The sequence below is a fragment of the Ceratotherium simum genome, chromosome 28, assembly GCF_057802395.1.
Source record: "Ceratotherium simum simum isolate JZ-2026a chromosome 28, ASM5780239v1, whole genome shotgun sequence".
Classification (NCBI taxonomy): domain Eukaryota; kingdom Metazoa; phylum Chordata; class Mammalia; order Perissodactyla; family Rhinocerotidae; genus Ceratotherium; species Ceratotherium simum.
This window is the reverse complement of record NC_141927.1, coordinates 34,876,671-34,897,214: the sequence shown is the minus strand read 5'-3', so window position 1 is coordinate 34,897,214 and position 20,544 is coordinate 34,876,671. Positions and strand designations below refer to the sequence as shown.

The 20,544-nt window shown below is 35.8% G+C and overlaps 1 protein-coding gene across 4 annotated transcripts in view; it reads left to right on the top strand.

Moving 5' to 3' along the window:
* The window catches only part of NSD3 (nuclear receptor binding SET domain protein 3), a 103,511-nt gene that overhangs the window by 1,280 nt on the left and 81,687 nt on the right, over positions 1-20,544 (top strand). The window lies entirely within an intron of this gene.

Below are 20,544 nucleotides of genomic sequence, written 5' to 3'. Positions count from 1 at the left end.
AGGGAGAGACATGGCCATAATTTGATGGTTTTGGTGAGGGAGTGAAGACTATTCACATTTAAAGGGGGCAGGGGCAGCCATGTTTGCTGCCAGGCACTGCAGTGTAAATAAATTCTTTCTCTCCGACATCAGTATGAATCTGGAAGGGGCCAGTTCGGATTGCTAACTCCCTTTCTTTCTATTCATGAACTCTTCCCTTACATCTTGGGGTCATTTGAAATTGCTGCTAACCACCAAAGGAGGTAGTGATGTTTTCCATCTTGTATGTTTTGCTGCTTCCCCCCTCCCCTCTTTTCCCTCTTCCTTCTGGTTGCAAACAAGGCATGCTAATAAACTGCAGTGTAAAATTTAACCCTTTTTATAAAGTTAAAACTAGATTTTTACTAACTGAAGGAATCATTACTACTCCCATAGTTCAAACATGATCATGAAAAGTCTTTTAAATATTGAAACTGCATTTGTTTCAGAAGCCGTCAACATGTTTTCTGCAATTCTTTAAGTAAACAAGGAAATTGCATGGGTTATTTTACTTGGTCTTGTGCTTCTGGCAAAGCGCTGTGTGTGGGGATGAGAAGGGGTAGGAAGATTTGCTTGTGATGGATTATCTGTTTGCTGTATTTTGAATGTTGGAAAATTAGAAATGTGTGTAATGTAAAATGTGTTTCTGATAGCGCTTATAGATGATGGGTGTGTTAACTGTTTTTTTATAAACTCTCTCTCCGTCTTTTCCCTTTGCTTTCATGTAGCTAGCTCAATACAATCTCCAAATACCAGTTCGGCACAGTGCATTGATCTGTGAAGTAGGCATGCAGTTCTTAGAGCCTCATTGAGGTGCCATTGCTTTTTTGGTTGGAACTTCAGGTCACTGTCAGGAAAGCTACAGTAACTCTTTCATGTATTCAAATGCAACTACTTGTGTGATTTGAAATAGTCACTAGTCTACAGGTTTAAATCCTGACAAATTTACAGTGATTGTTAAATGGAGCCTAGTTTATTTTCATACTGAAAAGGATTAAACGTGTATGTGATCTTTTGTTTCCGTTTCATAATTGTAATTGGGGTAATCCAAACTTGAATCCATCATTGATACTGAAACTTCTTTAATACCAGGAAGGCCTGTTAAAATTGTAGTAAGATGGGGCCGGCCCCGTGGCTCAGCGGTTAAGTGAGCGCGCTCTGCTGCTGGCAGCCCGGGTTCGGATCCCGGGCACGCACCGCGGCACCGCTTCTCTGGCCATGCTGAGGCCGCGTCCCACGTACGGCAACTAGAAGGATGTGCAGCTATGACATGCAACTATCTACTGGGGCTTTGGGGGAAAAAATAAATAAATAAAATTATAAAAAAAAAAAATTGTAGTAAGATGGATTCAAAAACCAGTTGTACTGCATATTGATTTAATTTACCCTAATGCAATACCCTTTCAGGTGTTATATAGAAATTTAGGATGTGTTCTTGATCTTTTGGAGAAATTAAATTGAATATTGTTAGAGTGGTACTTTGTGAGAGCGCCTTTGTATAAAGGCCAGATTTACAACTTGGAGTATTTTGATTTGATAATATTCAGTCTGAATTTTTAAAAATTCTGTGAGGAAAAGGTCCACTCAAAATTACCCTTCAGTGTGTTTTTTGGAATTTATTTTTATGGAGATTTCGTTTTTATATCTGCCACTTGATTGACATGTTATTTGTAATTAATTGGTAAATTATGTGCATGAACTATCAGTGCCATAAATTTCTAGGAAAATGAGAAATTGTTGTATATTAAAATAAGAAAAAACTAACCTTGGAAACTTGAATTACTCAAAAAACTGTATTCCTTTGTGTTCAGCATTTTGTAAAGATCAGGGTCTCACCCATCAGTATTCTGGTTTCTTGAATAGGTATCCATATAAATGAAGAAGGCTATTCTAGTTCGATGTTGCTTAATTAAAACCCAAACTTAGCTCTGATTACCATGTCCATCAGCCCACCTGCTACCTGTGATAGTTTTTTTTTTTTTAACCTTAAATTAATAAATGTGCTCTTTCTTCTGCTGATCAGATTGAATGAATTTTGGGTAAAGGAAATTGGTTGCCTTTGAGATTGGTCATCCTTGAGTGAATTGTCAAATCTGATTCTAAAGACACTCAGTTTCTGGAGTTTATAATAATATTCATAATAATCATGGTAATAGCTGCTAATAGTTGTTGTCCTGTATGTGCTATGCTGAGTGTCTTACATGCATGATTTCCTTTTATCCTCCCAACAGTTGTATGAGGTTAGTACTATTAACTCCTTTTTGCAGATGGAGAAATTGAGGTTAAGTAACTTAATAACATCACACAGATGGTAAATAGCAAAGCCAGTATTTGAACCCAGGTCTTTTCTAATTATAGTACCTGGATCAGCAGACCTTTCCTTTTAGTTTCTTTAAAAAATTCAGGGGCTGGCCTGGTGGCGTAGCAGTTAAGTTCGCATGCTCTGCTTCGGGGGCCCAGGGTTCGCTAGTTCGGATCCTGGCCGCGGACCTACACAGTGCTCATTAAGCCATGCTGAGGCGGCGTCCCATATAGAGCAACTAGAAGGGTGTACAACTATGATATACAACTATCTACTGGGGCTTTGGGGAGAAAAGGAGGAAGATTGGCAATACATGTTAGCTCAGGGCCAGTCTTCCTCAAAAAAAAAAAAAACTCAAAAACATTTCATAAAAATAATACATGTTTATTATTTAAAAATGTTTTTCACATATAAAATGCTAAGGGGTGAAAAAAAAAGTTAACACCCTGTTCCCCACTGATAACCATTTTGAAGTTTCTTGTGTGTCTGTATGTGTATATGTATGTTTGTCTTAAAATACATACAAATCAAGTCCTACTATCTGCATTTTGCCCTTTGTTTTTTTAACAGGCTATCTGGGACATCCTTTTAAATTAGCACATATGGATCTACAACTTTTTTTTTAAGGGTCGTATAGTGTTCCATTGTTTGGAATATTGATTAACAGTAGGTTGTTAACAGGTTTTTGCTGTTATAAGTAATATAGCAGGTCCTAAATTAGGTCCCTGATAGCCTATTTAAACGGAAGAGATGTAGTCCAACTATTTTATTTTACAAGAGAGAAAACTGAGGCCTAGAGAAGTTAAGTCCAAGGCTTTGGTCACAAACCTGCTACGTGGCTCTTTATACCACATCACATTACTTCGTTATTAGGAAAGTATTTGAGCTTTGTGTGAAAGCTCAAGGTGAGGGAGAATACTCAAGGGTAGGCACGTTTAGTATAATGAGTGCAAGGGGATTAAGTTGCAGTGAGGCAAAGGAGCTTGCTTCTCTTTTTTCATACTTGGTTCACATGTTGTACATAGAGCATATGCACAAAATATTTTTACGTTCGTAAATGAATCATGTCTAAGTATCCTGAAGTTTGTGTAATGAAATTTTTTCTAGCAGAATTTTTCCAGTTTTAATAAAATTATCAATGAAATAAAATAGCAATGAAATGAAAAAATAAGAGGTCCATCATGGTCCTAGAAAAGAACTTGGAAAGGAAATTGAGACATTGGTAAGTTTTTTAAAATGAGCTAAAAATACCTACTTGAAAACAAATTTTAAAAAATCTTGATTTTTTAAATCATTGATTATTTTTAATTACTTTTGTCTATCAAGAAGAAAATAAGTTACCATGGATACTTAGTCATTGGGTTCTTTTAAAACAAAAAGTCTGTTTTAGACACTTAAAAAATTAAAATCATTAAAGCTTTAAAAGGTTTAGAATGTAGTATCTATCCGTGAAATCTTTCTTGATGCAATGCTGCTTGTAGTTTTACTTTAAAAAAAAATTTTTTTTGAAAGAGCAGCTAAGATGATTTATTCCTTTGTTAATAAACAACATATCCAGCATTTGTTTTTAAATGAATGGTGAGCTTTATTTCTGTAGGCTGATCTTTTTATAAATATTAATAAAGGTAAATTTAAGAAATTGATTATACTACGACTACCTAACACATTGTTTAAAAGCTAACAGTTTTGGTTTTGGTTTTTTATTGTTGACCTTATGAAGTACTTAATAAGTACTTGTAAACACTTCTGTGTTATGTTGTGCCTGTACAGTGTCACATGAAAAGAAGGTAAAAGGCATATTTTAAATTTTGTGAATTTAGAGAATGTTCAGTTTTTAATATATGGATGCTTTAATATATGGCAAAGTACATCCGCATATTGACAAGATTTTGAATTTGAAAAGCTCTTTGAAAAAGGATTCTTGGCTTATTTTGAAATTTTAGATGTGGATATGTGTCATCATTCACTTATCTACAGTGATAACTTTTTCTTACTAGGTTCCCTTTTTCATCTAAACTTAGGGCTATATGCAGTAGAAAGTGAGTAGGAAAATGAAAAATTTTCATATTCATATAGTTTCCATTTAACCATATAAATATATGAATATTATTATCTAATAATACCTTGGACTTATATGACACCTTCTGAGATGTTTGATAGAATTCCCACACAATAACTTTTTTTTTAATGTGCCATTGGAAAGCACAAGAATTATTTAACCCAATTTAAAGATGAGGAAATTGAGATTTCAGGAACTCTTCAGGCCCAATAGAGTGCCATGTTAAGTAGAATAAGACTTTTAGATTTCAGTCTGATTACTTAAAAAAATTTTTTTAAAATGTTTCTTGACTTTTTCTTCATACCCTGCATTATCCTTATTTTAACAGATAATCAAACACTGAACAACACTAAAGTATTTTTGTACCAGAGGACAGGCTTTTTCTTATTTTGGTGTAACTTATATACATCCTGAAATATATAAGGAGATACTTTAAATTTAAGAAATGTGTGGCTTCCTGGGATTTTGTGGGTAAAACAAAATTTAGTTTATCGAATTGATTTAGTTTATCTTCTTAAGAAGAAGATTAAGAAGTCTCTTATGAAGATTGCCTAGTGGCATTTTAATTATAACCAAGACAGTCTTGTGTTACCAACATCTCTTAACTGTGGAATCTTAAGAAAGCTGTACATTAAAAAAACAAAAGAAAAAATAAGCATTTTAAAAACTTTTAAGTTGTGAAAGATGATGTATAAAGAAAAAAGCTTAAAACCCAAATGTACAGTACAAACAAATCATTAGAAAGTGAAGGTCATGTAGTCACCACCCAGGTAGTAAGCCTTTTAAGAAAAGTTGCAGAGGGGCTGGCCCAGTGGCACAAGCAGTTAAGTGCGCGCGCTCCAGCTGTGGCAGCCTGGGGTTCGCCGGTTCGGATCTTGGGCGTGCACCGACGCACTGCTTGTGGAGCCGTGCTGGGGCGGCGTCCCATATAAAGTAGAGGAACATGGGCACGGATGTTAGCTCAGGGCCAGTCTTCCTCAGCAAAAAAAAAAAAAAAAAAAATGTATTAATTGAACAACAACAAAGAAGCTGCAGAGACCACCACGTTGGTTAGCTGGTATTGCTTCAGTGGTAGTTGGACTTCAGGGGTACCAGTCTGCTGGAAAATGAACCATGTGGGTCAGCAGATGTCAAAACTGAATCACCAGGTTTTATTTGTTATTATCAAAAGAGTTATCTAGACAATTTAAAAGGAAAAAACAGTTCCCTAACATTTAGTGTCGGAATTTAGTGATTTGAAATCTTGGTGCTTTATTAATGAATATGAAACAAAAAATAATACTGAATCCTACAAGAATCATCCCATTTTATACAAAGTGTTGTTTATTCAGAGTTCATCTCTGTTGCACATTTTGGTTGGATTCAATGACTATTGGTTTTAGATTAATGGGCAAACTCTAACAATGCCTTTGCTTAGAAAATGTCAAATTTGCCTATATTAATAATCTCCTAAGTATCTTATTTTACAAAAACTGGTTTGACTCTCTTGCTTTCACATTAATGTAACCATTCAGAAAGTATTAACCTGAGAAGTAATCAGTAGTGACAATCTGTGTTTGACTCTTCTTCTTTGGTGCCTCTTGATTCTTGGCCTTTTCTGTAGTTTGGCTAGGTGAACCAAATTTCTTTTGAAACTGGAGAAACTTAATGATTGTGCTTCTCTGGCTCTCTAGACTATTTTCTTAGATGTTTGGAAAGGTTAAATGTTTTTTTTTTTTTTTTTTTTAAAGATTTTATTTATTCAGTTTTTTCCCCCCAAAGCCCCAGTAGATAGTTGTATGTCATAGGTTCACATCCCTCCAGTTGCTGTACGTGGGACTCGGCCTCGCGTTGCACGGAGAAGTGGTGCCTCGGGGCGCTCCCGGGATCCGAACCCGGGCCGCCAGCATCAGAGCGCGCGCACTTAACCGCTAAGCCACGGAGCCGGCCCTGGAAAGGTTAAATGTTGACTTTCGAGGATTTTGATAGCAGAAAAAGTTGACTTTTTTTTCCCTTCGACTTCCTGATGAATACAGTCTATTTGCATAAAACTCTGCAGTGTAGACTTTAAGAAAGACATTTTTATAACACATCTACATACATAAATTAAAGCCTTTATTTGGTTATTATAATTTTGTCACTTTAAGCTGTCTGTGTTTTTTATGATCTCTGCAGGATCCAAATACATTAGCATATAGTATTTCATATTTGATTGTGGTGAGAAACTTTTTGTTGTACTTTATGTACGTATCTTTGAATTCCTTTCTGTAATGCAATAGAATATTATTCTTTTTTATTCTTGCTGAAAGTTAAATATATTCCTTGCTAATTTTTTCCCTTGCAAGGATGATAATTATTTAAAATCTTGAAATGAACATATATGTTGAGTTTTCCTAGATGTGGAAGCAAACATGATTTGATGTAATAATTTTTTAAACTTAAATTAGATAACATGGCTTTGTGTATGAGGTAGAGTTAATATGCTTTTGGTCATCTCATGGTTTCTGTGTTATCACCTGTACAGTTAAGCCTTGATCATTAGAATTTATTTTATTGAGTGATAGAAGTAGTTAAGGTATTAAGGTTAAGGTATTAATTAATGTATTGCACACATATACATACATACATACACACATAATACCCCTAAGAAATGCTGATGGCCTTGTTTTTTATGTTTTAATGCAAAATTTGTAGTTTCCAAAGTGGCTACTAGTTTAAAAGTAACATTTATTATCTTTAAGTTATGAAAGGATTGTTTATTGTAGAGAAATTGAAAACCAGTAAGATATAAAGAAGATTAAAATCACCTGAAATCCTGCCAACTGGAAGTAACTATTATTAACATTTTGTTCTATATCCTTCCAGTGTTTTTTCTGATGCGTGTATTTATTTTTTTTTTTACAAATTGGAATTGTACATTAATATTATTCCATAACATGCTTTATTGTGAAATAAATTTTGAGAATGTGATTTTAAAAATTGACATATAATTTCATTGTATGAGTGTGCCATATCTGTTTACATTTCTTCTATTGATGGTATTTTAAGCAGTTTGCAATTTTTGGGTATTGTAATTTGACGAATATCCTTACACATTAAAAAAAACTGTATGACTGTGATTATTTCATTACAATAAATTCCTAGAAGTAGAATTACCTACCAGATATGAACGTTTCAAAAGCTTTTGACACACATTTCCCATTTGTTCTCTAGAAGAGTTTTTTTTAATAACTTTTTTTGAGAAATAATTCACGTATCATGCAGTTCACCAATTTAAAGCGTACAATGCTGTGCTTTTTAGTAGTATATTCACAAAATTGTGCAACCATCACCACAGGTAATTTTAGAACATTTCCAGAAAGGTTTGAACCAATTTAAACTCCCAGCAATATCAGCAATATCATTTATTTGTTGCTTTTAGTGTGTAGTACAAATATTCAAGAACACAACAGCTTGTATGATATATACTTTTTCTTTTTAATCACTATCAATTTTTTTGTTTGTTTTTGTGAGGAAGATCGGCCGTGAGCTAACATCTGCCAGTCCTCCTCTTTTTTTTTGCTGAGGAAGACTGGCCCTGGGCTAACATCCATGCCCATCTTCCTCCACTTTATATGGGACGCCGCCACAGCATGGCTTGACGAGCGGTGTGTCAGTCTGCGCCCAGGATCCGAACCAGCGAACCCCGGGCTGCTGCAGCGGAGTGCGCGCACTTAACCGCTTGTGCCACTGGGCTGGCCCCTATAATCACTATCATTTATTTTTTAAATTTCCAGTTTTATTGAGACCTAATTGACTGATATATGCTTTGTATCTGTTTATGAGTGGGATTTTAGAAAGTCATCGATGAAAAGAAGATGCTCATATTTCCTTTGTTAAGAAAACCTGACATATGAAGTTGAAGCTTATGATACAAAATATGTGGTAGATTTTCTGAATTATAAAATCATTCTCCTGTCCAGTCAAGGTGACTTTATTGAGAGAATGTTGTATATGGTTTAAAATACGTTTCTTTTCATTCAAATTTCATTTCAAAACACCTTATTTTAGAAAGTGTCTATGGAAAGTGTGCTATACCTATATCATTAAATGTAGCAAACTTGTCATCCTATAGAAAGTATGGTTTTCTTTTTATTAAGAGAGGTTTCCTTTGCTCTGACCTTCACCCTGAAAGTCGTTGTTTGCTTTAAGCCATTTAACAAAGCATCTTTTTTTTTTTTTGGTGAGAAAGATCAGCCCTGAGCTAACATCCATGCTAATCTTCCTCTTTTTGCTGAGGAAGACTGGCTCTGAGCTAACATCTATTGCCAATCCTCCTTTTTTTTTCCCCCGGAGCCCCAGTAGATAGTTGTATGTCATAGTTGCACATCCTTCTAGTTGCTGTATATGGGACGCGGCCTCAGCATGGCCGGAGAAGCGGTGCGTCGGTGCGCGCCCGGGATCCAAACCCGGGCTGCCAGCAGCGGAGCGCATGCACTTAACTGCTAAGCCACGGGGCCGGCCCCTTTTTTTTTTTTTTAAACGCAGTGGGCAGTGGAGTGTAGGGCAAGAGTTGAGGAGACTTGCGTTCCTGTCCCCACTGTACCTCTTACCAGAGGCTCAGTGTTCTTATCTCTGAAGTGGAGATGACAAAATGACTACTTTTTGGAGTTATAGGGATCCAAATTAGAAGTGCTAGAGTGTGCCTAGAACTGTACCAGGCATACAGCTGATAATAAATAGCTTTTTTTAATATAAGAAAAATAACGCATGCAAAATGAACTAGTCTTCAATCACACGTTTAATGGGTGAAGAAATGAACTCAGTTGGCCTAAACTCACTTTCATAGAAGTTAAAGTTGAAAGTTAACTAATGCTGGAACAGAATCTTTGCATGGGTGTTTCTCATTTGGTAAGAGAATTCATGCTGGTACAAGTATGAACATGAAGTTAACTTTCCAGTCCAGATTTACTGCCACTGTTGTTGTTATTACAACAGCATGCTGGCTATAGCTTCACCAACGCTTAGTGCTCTGATTAAGCAAATAGGTGATAATGTAAAATTTGAATATGTGATATGAAGTTCCTTATGTTCTAACTTTTATTGCTTATTTTGAAAACAAAATGTTGAATACAATTGAACCTAAAATACTAAAGTGATAAACCTGATGAACCGAAAAAAAAAACTGGTCTTTATAGGAAAGATTTACTTCGTAAATTATTTTAGATATTATGATAAATTGCTTAGAACTTTAAAAACTACATATCATTTCTGTGATAGATTCTCTTTTTGCCTTGCTATGGGGAATGGAGAATACACGGTAAAAGAAAGTAAAATTTGAATATTTGCAAAATTTTAAGAACCAATCTCAGAAACCATTTCACTATAATTTAGAAGTTTGTTGGGGAATGAGGTAGGAAAATATGTGGACAAACCTGTTAGTTTACTAGATTTCATGGTGAATGGAACAAGATGACTGATAGAAGTTACTTAGTTTGTAGTAATTTTCAATGTGAGCCAGTACCCTTGATGTAAGGGATTGGAAAATAATTTAATGTAAATTTTCTTCTAGTGGTAATACTGTGTCTGTTGTTGCTGGGTGTGGTCAAAGAACAAAGTGAAGACAGTTGAGGTTAAACCAAATAGATAAGGGAAATAGGGTGTTTTACTAGTAAGTTTTGTATTGGTATGAGGCAGTTCAATAGTAATGTGGTTTAGTCAGGAAAAAATAAGAACTACAAAGCAAACTAAAATGTTGTGTAACTTAGTGGAATCATAGTGAAATGAAAACTGTGATCATATTTAGTGACAGGGTTTCTGGTTAAATAAGAAAGATATAATTTCTTTTTGTATTTCGTTAATTGTGTTTCATATCACAAGGTCACTTCCTAACATAGGATATTTTAATGTCCTTGACCATGGGCCTTCTCTTAACACATTTTTGGTGGGAAATTATTAAGTGAAAGTTTCAGAAAATATTTGGCGTGACAACACTAGAGTTAAGCAGATTGTGAGGTAGTACAGTAATGCTTTTAAAAATAGTGTTGCTCTATGGAGTATTATTAATGGAGTATAAACTCAGAAAAATTAATAAAAATTAGAAGTAAATGTCCACTTCTCTAACACACCATGATTACTTAGAGAATTTTGTAGAAGAAAATTTGCTGATTTTACCCCCTAAAATCTTATATAAATAGTATTGATTGTGACATTCATATAATTGTTTGCTATTGCAAATAATGAACATCTTTAAATAATGTTAATATGGTAGTTAATTCTTTAAAGTTGATTTTTTTAAACCACATATCTTCTTGTCAGAATGAAAATCCAAACCATATGTTTATGTATTTATAACTAGGAGGAATCACAGCCCATTTTTCCCATTGTTTTGAGTCATTTCAGGTTATCTGGATCACCTGATTTAACCTCCATTATGGGCTATAAACAAAAGTCCAAAGATATTGTATATCATTAAAATTTATGCAGCTAACTTAGAGGTAGAATCAGAACTAAAACTCAAGTCTGATGACTGCAAGACCAATGTCAGGGTACCTTTTTTCTTGTCTCCCAATTTATCTGAGTCTGTCTTATTCTAGCATATAGATCTGATTGCTGAACTTCCTCTTATGTGACTTCTTTCTAGCTTCACAGAACTATTCACCAATTTCCTTAAAAAGTTCATGAATGACCTTATTTTTATAAGCTTTTTTGGAATGTTTTTGTCTAGGTCAGATTTGAAAAATAATTCACACTGCACTGTCCAGTAGAATTTGCTGCGATGATGGAAATGCTCTATATCTGTGCTGTCCAATATGGTAGCCACTAGCCACATCTGGATGTTGAACACTTGAAATGTCACTAGTGTACCTGAATTTTTAATTTAATTTTTTTTCTGAGGAAGATTTGCCCTGAGCTAACATCTGTTGCCAATCTTCCTCTTTTTTTGCTCGAGGAAGATTAGCCCTGAGCTAACATCTTTGCCAGTCTTCCTCTATTTTGTGTATGGGTTGCAGCCACAGCATGGCTTGATGAGCGGTGCATAGGTGTGCACCTGGGATCTGAACCTGGTGGCGCCGAAGCAGAGCATGCCGAACTCAACCACTACACCACAGGGCCCACCCCATTTAATTTTTAATTTTACTTAATTTTAATTTGCTTAAAATTAAATAGCCACATGTGGCTGGCACAGATTTTGATATGCTTAGTGAAGGGAAAGAATTAAGTAGAAATGGACGTATTTTCACATTCTTTGTTCTTGTGATTATTGTATTTGTGTGTTTGTGGGGTCTTGGGTTTTTAAAATCTCATTTTTCCAAAATGCTCCCTATGTTAGTGAATAAATCAGTTCATAGGAAACAACTTAGTTATTTGAAAGCTCAAGTATTCTCTTTTAATTGATGCAGTTATTAACAGACTATAGACTGCTGACCAACAAAATGATTTCATTTCAGTAGTACTTTGGAGTAGTTATGGTTGAATAATATTTAAAGCTTAAACTTTTTACATTACATGGAATACTTGACTAAACTATTATTTAAATCTTTTTACTATAGCCATACCTCAGAAGCCTCTGAAACAAAGAGACCTCGAAAGGATATAAAAGATAAGCCTGATGATCACCTCTTCATTTGTCTTGCTCCAGTCTTTCTATATGACTAATTCCTAGTTTTGATTCCATTAGTCCTTTTTATAACAATCTAGCCTCCCAGTCACTGTGTCATATTACCCTGTTTTATAGTAGCTTATCACTGTCTGAAATTTTCTTGTTTGTTTAAGCTCTGTAAGACAAGAATCTTATTTCCTTTGATTTCCCAGGACCTAGAATAGGGTCTGGTACATTGTTGGTGTTCAGTAATGAACCATGTCACAAACGAAAAAAAAAGGACTCTGTGAAGAATAAGATATATATCTGGAATACATGCCACATGGCGTCTGGGAATAGGCAAGGTGAGACGCAGCTTTTGATTATCTTGACGTTGGTGTGGGTAATTTAAGGCGATTAGTTTAGAATGATTTTGTAAGTTTCTCTGGGAACTCTTATTTTAAAAACGAACAAGCTTTTGTCCATACATACACATATATGCTAAATAAATCTTATCCACGTAAAACATCATACAGTTGACAAAATGGAAAAAAAGTGAAAAATATTTCCTTGGTCAGTTTTTCAGTATTCAGCCTCATTTCCTAACCTCTTAGGCAAAAACAGATTAAAGGGTTTACTCAGAATCATTTGTATGCCATTGGTTGAAATAGAGAGAACTGCCAACTCCTAATTTTCCAGTGTGTTCTTTTGACTTACGATCTATAAATGAACATCACTGTGTAGCAGACATAGGCACTTTAACAGATGTAAGCAATATTTGGCTGATACTGGTTTGAGTTATCTGCAAGTAGTTGGAGATCAAATATTCTCTTATAGTAAATTAGGTGATTTAATTTCTAATTTTTAAATGCCAGCATGGTAAGTGTGGAAAGGATTTTATTTTTACTTACCTATTTCTATGATTCTTAAATAGTTAAACAGTGTTTTAAGATGTGAATGAAAGCCTTTTTATTTAGGGAATTTATGCATTATTTAGCTTTACAAAACAAATTTCCACTTAGAGGTTATTCATTAGAAAAAATATTGGCTTCATATAGTTATTTTGGACAGCTATGAGAGGCTTTCCTTTTCTTTTTAACTGTGGCTATTATGTTTAAATTAGCAGATTTAAAAAAATACTTCTTACCATAGTGGTGTCTTTCCTACCAGTTTTCTTCCCCTTTACATATTTTTGTGAAAATCGGCCACAGAATCTAATGTGACCCAGAGATTTTGGTTGTCAGAAATCGAAAATCTTAAACACAGTAAGTATTTTAGTAATGAAAAGACCCATGACATTATTGTGTCACGCATGGTAATGGCTTTACTGCCGTTTCATTATTCGTATCACATCTGTGACTAGAATGAAAGTAAACTGCAGAGCATAGAAAACAACAGTGACTGTGCCAACAAAATGCGAAGAAATCACTTCCTTTTCTTCTACATGTGTAAAAGGTGGCAGCAACACCCTACCAGCAATTAAAATCTAATGGCTTTTCCTGGCTGTCCAGGGACAAATTGTAGGTCACATTAGCATATTTGTATCCATAGATAGGACTATTTATGTTGTGATGGGGTAAGACTTTTTAAAGTGATGTTTCTATTTCAGGTTCCCCATATCTTTTTTTTTTTTTTTTTAATTTTTTGTTTATTGCAGTAACATTGGTTTATAACATTGTAAAATTTTTTTTTTTTTTTTAATAATTTTATTTATTTATTTATTTTTCCCCCAAAGCCCCAGGAGATAGTTGTATGTCATAGTTGCACATTCTTCTAGTTGCTGTATGTGGGACACGGCCTCAGCATGGCCGGAGAAGCAGTGCGTCTGTGCGCACCCGGGATCCGAACCCCGGGCCGCCTGCATCGGAGTGCACGCACTTAACCGCTAAGCCACGGGGCCAGCCTGGGTTCCCCATATCTTAGGTTAAGGAATCTAAGGGAAGTCCCCTCCTCCCTGTTATGTGCTTTATAGGGATGTTAGTGGAACTAAAGAAGACAAAGTGAGTGGTCGGAAATGCTTTCAGAGAAGCTTCTCTATTAGTTTCCTGCTGTCTGTCTAATAAATGACATCAAACTTAGTGGCTTAAACACAACAAAATTTAAAACAACACAAATTTATTCTCTTGTAGTTCTGGATGTCAGAAGTTCACCATGGGTCTCACTGGGCTAAAATCAAGGTATATTAGTAGGGCTGCATTCCTTCTAGAGGCTCTAGGGGAGAATCTGCTTCTTTGCCTTTTCCAGCTTCTAGAGGCCACGTGCATTCCTTTGTTTATGATCCCCTTCCTCTGTTTTCAAAGCCAGCAGCATAACGTCTTCAAATCTCTCTCTGACTTGGACTCTTCTCCCTCCGTTTATCACTTATAAGGATCCTTGTGATTGCACTGAGCCCACCTGGATGATCCAGGATAATATCTCCGTTGCAAGAGCTGTAATTTAATCACACCTGCAAAGTCCTTTTTGCCCCATAAAGTAACATATTCACAGGTTCTAGAGATTAGGATGTGGGCATTTCTGGGGGAAGGGCATTGTTCTGTCTGTCTCAGCCTCTATACAAGTTGAAGATGCTGGTTTTATTAATTGTGGTAATAGGGATGTTTTCTGAATTGGTAAGTGTTGCCTTTCTGAATTAATACAGACATGAGAGAAAAGTTGTTCAGTGGTCAGTGATAGTATATAGCATGTTGTAAAGAGGGCAGATCCTGAAGCAAGACTGCCTGGTTTTGACTCCTGGCTCTGCCACTTATTATATGTGTGACCTTGGACAAGCCACCTAACTTGTTTGTTCCTCAGTTTCCTCATCTGTAAAATGGAGATACTAGTATCCATTTTAGAAGGTTTTTCTGAGGATTAAATGAGATAATGCTTGTAAAGCGCTTGGGATGTAAAATCATAACTGCTCAATAAATGATATTGTTTTCCTTGAAGCATCTTTAAAGTAGTTTTCATTTGAAATTTCAGAGAAATTCACATAGATTAAAATCTGGATCTATTCTGAGTTGTTGCAGTTTTTTTAAATATTTGAATACTCAGAAATATATTCAGGAAGACATCTGTGCGTATTAGTCATTAAAAATAGGGTACCAACAATAAATACGAGTATTTCCTTAGTTTATAATTAATTGTATTTTTCTTTTGAAAAAAATATTAAAAGTCTTATGTGTTCATTATAGAATCTACAGAGAAGCAAAAGGCAAAGCAAAAAAGAACAGAGCTCATCAATAATTCCATTCAGAGATAGTAAGCATTTACATTTTAATGAACATCCCTGTAGGACAGTGGTCTCAACCCTGGAGTGATTTTGCCCTCCAAGGGGGCATTGTCTGGAGATGTTTTTGATTGTTATTACTGGCAGGTGGTACTACTGGCATCTAGTGGGTAGAGGCCAGGATGCTGCTGCTAAACATCTTACCATGCACCTGACAGCCCCAGGACAGATTATCTGGCCCAAAATGTTAGTTCTGCTGAGGGTGAAAAACCTTGTTTTTGAGAGTGAACTCATTGATAAATGCATTGCCTTCTTAGTCTAATTCTCAGTCATATATTTGAATTTTGGATCACTTCTTGCTCATTGAGTTACATGAAGTCCAGATACTAAAGGCCAAATTTGATTTGGTAACTCATATTTGGCTCTTGGGAAATGTTAGTAATTTTGGATATTAGTATAACACAGCAGTTTATGAGGTTTCCAAAAAAGGTTACACATTGAAATTATCTGCATAATATTAGATAATGAAGTTGAAGTCTTGCTATAGCAAATACTAATGCTGTGATTTTGGGCTGTGCTTCTGACTGTATTTTGACAGCCAAAACATGTTTTCTCCTGTCTTCATTACTTGGTTGGAAATGGAAATTTAGTAAAACAGCAGTTATAATTTCCTTTTGTCTTTTCTACCATCCCTATATTCAATTAGCAGCCTTTTTCATTCACTTACTGTACTAGGGGATAGGGAGACAGCAATGAGCACAATATAGAAATACCCAGTACCTTTGCTAGAATTGAAGTAGTTTTGTTTTGTTGGTTGGTTGGTTGGTTTTCCCATGATTAAAGAAGGCATTGCGACCCTAAGCTTTGGAAATTAAAGATAGATATGAACTTAAGATATCTGAACAGAGCCGGCCCTGTGGCTTGGTGGTTAAGTGCGCGCGCTGCGATGCTGGCGGCCCGGGTTCGGATCCCGGGTGCGCATCGAGGCACCGCTTCTCTGTCCATCCTGAGGCCGAGTCCCACATACAGCAACTAGAAGGGTGTGCAGCTGTGACATACAACTATCTACTGGGGCTTTGGGGGCAAAAAATAAAAAACAAATAAAATCTTTAAAAAAAAAAAAAAAGATATCTGAACACATTTGGCAGTTCTCTGAACGATGAAGTTACTCAAAGATGCCTCAAGTATAGTGTGGCATTCTAAAATAAACTTATTTTGTGTTTAGTACAGGTTTTGTGTGTGTGTGTGTGAGGAAGATTAGCCCTGAGCTAACATCTGTTGCCAATCCTCCTCTTTTTGCTTGAGGAAGACTGGCCCTGGGCTAACATCCATGCCTATCTTCCTCCTAGTACAGGTTTTGTATTAGTCTATAAATGATTCGAAAAAAAGAGAAGTTATTTTATTAGAGTTTCAGATTCTTAACATGTGTTATGCTCAACAGTGATAATGTTGTGACAGTTTGTCTTAATCCCATTAGTAGTGACTGAAGTTTTTATTCACTGAAATGAAAGACAACGCTTCATTTCATAATATACCTACTGTTTTGGAAAATATGAACCCTGATATGCTAATAGATTATATGTGCCTGTAGAATTATTAGATTCATGGTAGCAAACTTCATATTAAATGTGGTTATGTAAATGTTTAAAGTTTCCTGAGAAAAAAAATTTTTTGTCGGCCAGTGACTCTTGTGTGTGTTTATACTCTGTATTTCCAGCACTTGTCTTCTACTCTAATTCTGATGAAAAGATTACCTGATAAAATATAATAAGATTAAATCCTAAACTTTTGAAAAAGTTTAAAAATAATTGGGGTAAATTTCATTTTGTTTTGTTTTCCTCTTAGTGACTTGATTACCTGCTGCTAGTCTGGTTTTGTGTTGAACATATAAATAATCATAGTGTAGATACTTTCTAGCTTTGTTCGTGACCTTTCTTAGGAAGGAAAAAGCAAATCTGTACAGTGAGTTCTAACAATTTTTTTTTTTTTAAGATTTTATTTTATTTATTTATTTTCCCCCCAAAGCCCCAGTAGATAGTTGTATGTCATAGCTGCACATCCTTCTAGTTGCTGTATGTGGGACGCGGCCTCAGCATGGCCGGAGAAGCGGTGCGTCGGTGCGTGCCCGGGATCGGAACCTGGGCCGCCAGCAGCGGAGCGCGCGCACTTAACCGCTAAGCCACGGGGCCAGCCCTGTACAGTGAGTTCTAAATGCTTGCTGCTAACAAACAGCCTGTGGCATTTCAGTAATACTAGTTACTTAATGGTTATTAGCTCATATGAAAATATTTAAATTATTAATCCAATCCTATGGCCCCCTACTATAATGCTCCCTTCTGTTTACAATTGATTTGTTTATTGATGATGTGCCAGGCGCTGTAGTTGACCTGGGGATTCGGAGATGAAGTAGTTCCAGTTCCTGAACATAAACTTCGAGTCTTTCCATATCCTCTGACATCTAAGTTGCTTGTATTTCCCTGAATTATGTAGTGTATTTTCATTAAATGCTTTTAATTTGGTTTTGCAATGTATCAAAAAAGGCCCTTCTAATGATCTCGATCGTTTGGAAGCAGTGATGTTAAGAAGCTAAGAAAGTTCTTAACTGAAACCCTTTTGGGTATCTGTTAATGTAGGTCTTGACAAAGGAGCTCATCTCCTTTCCCAAAGGTTTTGTTTCCTAAGCCTGGAAATTTTTGAGGTCCCCTGCATTCTCTCTCTGTCCCCACATCCCCCAGCTTCTCAACCTTAGATATTTTCCTTTGTCGTCCAGAGCACTTGTCCCTTTCTGTCAGCAGGGACTCTGTCTTGCCCATCTTTTATCTCTAGTGCTCAAAACTAAACATAATACAGGCACTCAATATGAAATCAATAAATGAATCTTACCAGGAGCAATTTCTGACCCTTGTCTCTGGCACTTTCCCTTTATTGCTTTTCTCTCTCCAGTAATAATGTAACTGTACAATTATAGGAACCATGTTTGAATTTCATCCCTATAACTTTACTGCTTAACCCAGTGTCTGGTAAATAGTAGGTGCTCAATAAGTATTTTATTAGAGAAGCCTGTATAGGTTGGGGTGGGAACAACCCAGCTGTAACTTTTGGTCTCCTTCCCATTATAGCAGCAGCAGAATGGGAAGGAAGGAGGAGCTGGCATGAACCTCGGCCCAACATTGTCTCAGCCTACAGAGGGCAATTAACAGACAGCAGCTGGTATCCAGAATTGATGTAATAAAATATTTTACTATTATTTCTTACAAGAATGTTTTGAGATCATGTTCACTCACACACACTTCCTTTAGGTCAAGACGGCCCTCTACAATGTGTTAAGTGCCATGGTAGAGTATAGGTAGGATGCTATGCCAACAGAAGAGGGTACTTGACCTGGCTTCAGAGGGTGTGTGATGTGTGAGGGATGGTTTGGAAAAGCTTCTTGGAGTATTTTAACACATCTGAATAGAATTTAAAGGATGAGCAGTTGATGAGAGAGGAAATGCTAGAATGGTGGAGGGCAGGGTGGGAAAGCTGAAACAGCAGGAGAGGGGGCTGGACAAGTAGGTGGGGGCCAAATCAAAAAAGGTCTGCTTTTTGGATTTGATCCTAAGGCATGGAGAGCCAGGGGAGATTGTTAAATTTGAGGGTTTTTTTGTTTTTGAGTACCGTCAATGCTGTGGAGCGCAGACTGGAGGTGGACAGCTCTGGAAGCAGGAAGAGCTGTTTGGAAGTTGTTGTGCTAATCCAGACGAGAAATGATAAGGCAGAGCCAGTGAACAGAGTCAGAACTGGGCGGATGTGGAAGCAAGTTGGAGAGTAGAACCCACTTTGTTTTATGCATTGCATTTGTCTTCTCCTAGTCTGGGGGCTTGTCTTTTCACTTGTTTGTGTTGTCTTTTGGCATACAGTTTTTAAATTAATATTGTTTATCTTATTAATCAATTCCTTATGTTTTATACTCTTTATTTATTGTTTAAAAAATCCTTCCCCACCTTGAGTTCATACAGATCTACTCCTGTTTTATGTTTTTTTTTCTTAAAAGTTTTTAAGTTTTACTTTTAATAATTGGTTTTTAATCCACCTGGAGTTGGTATATTATATGGTGAGGATCTAACTTGTTTTCTGTGTGGATCAGCAGTTGCCCTAGTACCATTCTTTGAGTCTTCTATCCCTTCCTCACTAATCTGCAGTGCTTCTTCTGTTACACTGCAAATTCCCACATAGGCTTGGGTCTGTGTCTAGGATCCTATTCTGTATCATTGTCTATCCCTTTGCCAGTACCTCATCTTTTAATTACTGTAACTTAATAAGTGTAAAAGGTTTTTATTTTAAGCACATTTAACATATGTGTACAAACCAGTAATTCTTTGGATATTGTAGACTTTTGTTGAGAAACGTATGCAGATGCTTTCTTGATTTCTTTTGGAGCATTCTTTTTTTTTTTTTTGAGATCTAATTCACATATCATACAATTCATCCTTTTGAAATGTACAATTCTGTGATTTTTCGTATATTTACAAAGTTGTACAACCATCACCACTAATTCCAGAACATTTTCATCACCCCAAAAAGAGATTCCATACTCATTAGCAGTCAGCCTCCATTCCTCCCTCCTCCCAGCCCCTAGCAACCACTAATCTTCTTTCTGCCTCTAGGATTTGCCTATTCTGGACATTTCATGTAAATGGAATCATACAATATGTAGCCTTTTGTGATAGCATTCTTACTTAAATTGAATAAAATCTATAGATTAGGGCATTCTCTAGCAATATTACTGTGTCTTTAAGAAAGGACAAAAATACTGTACCTTAGTGGGGAGAAAGAAGAGAAAATCTCACCAATATTTATTTCTTTTTTGTTTTTATTGTTTAAGGCTCACATTGACATTTTATTTCTCCTTCATTTATTGAAGAGGGGCCGATCTTATGCTTTTGCTTAGTTGCTTAATGAGTAAATGTCAGGTAGCAAATCCTGTTCTAGAAGGTATCTTCTGTTGATACATTTTGAGTTTATTAGATGTAGATGAAGTGAGACTACTTTGATTTGGATAGCATGTTGTCAGTAATTGTATAAAAATGACGTGATTTGTTTTATATCTTGTTGATATAAGTAATGAGTAAAACCATGTGAAAATATAAAGGGAATATATTCTCTCCTGAATCATTTATTTTTTAAAGCAAGCAGCTTTTCCAGTTTAACCCAGAAATTAGTCAGCAGTTTAGGGTTCTTTTTAAAAGGCTACCTTGGAAAGTACCTTTTAGTCAAGATAGCCAGATAAGGTTTACTAATATAGAACATTTATTTAACATACTAAAATGCTGTGAGCCTTTTGTGTCATTCATAGAATTAATGTTTTATTAGTATAATTGCTGAAAAATAGTTCAGAAAAGAAAATGTTTTCCTCTAAATCATAGCATTAAACTTTC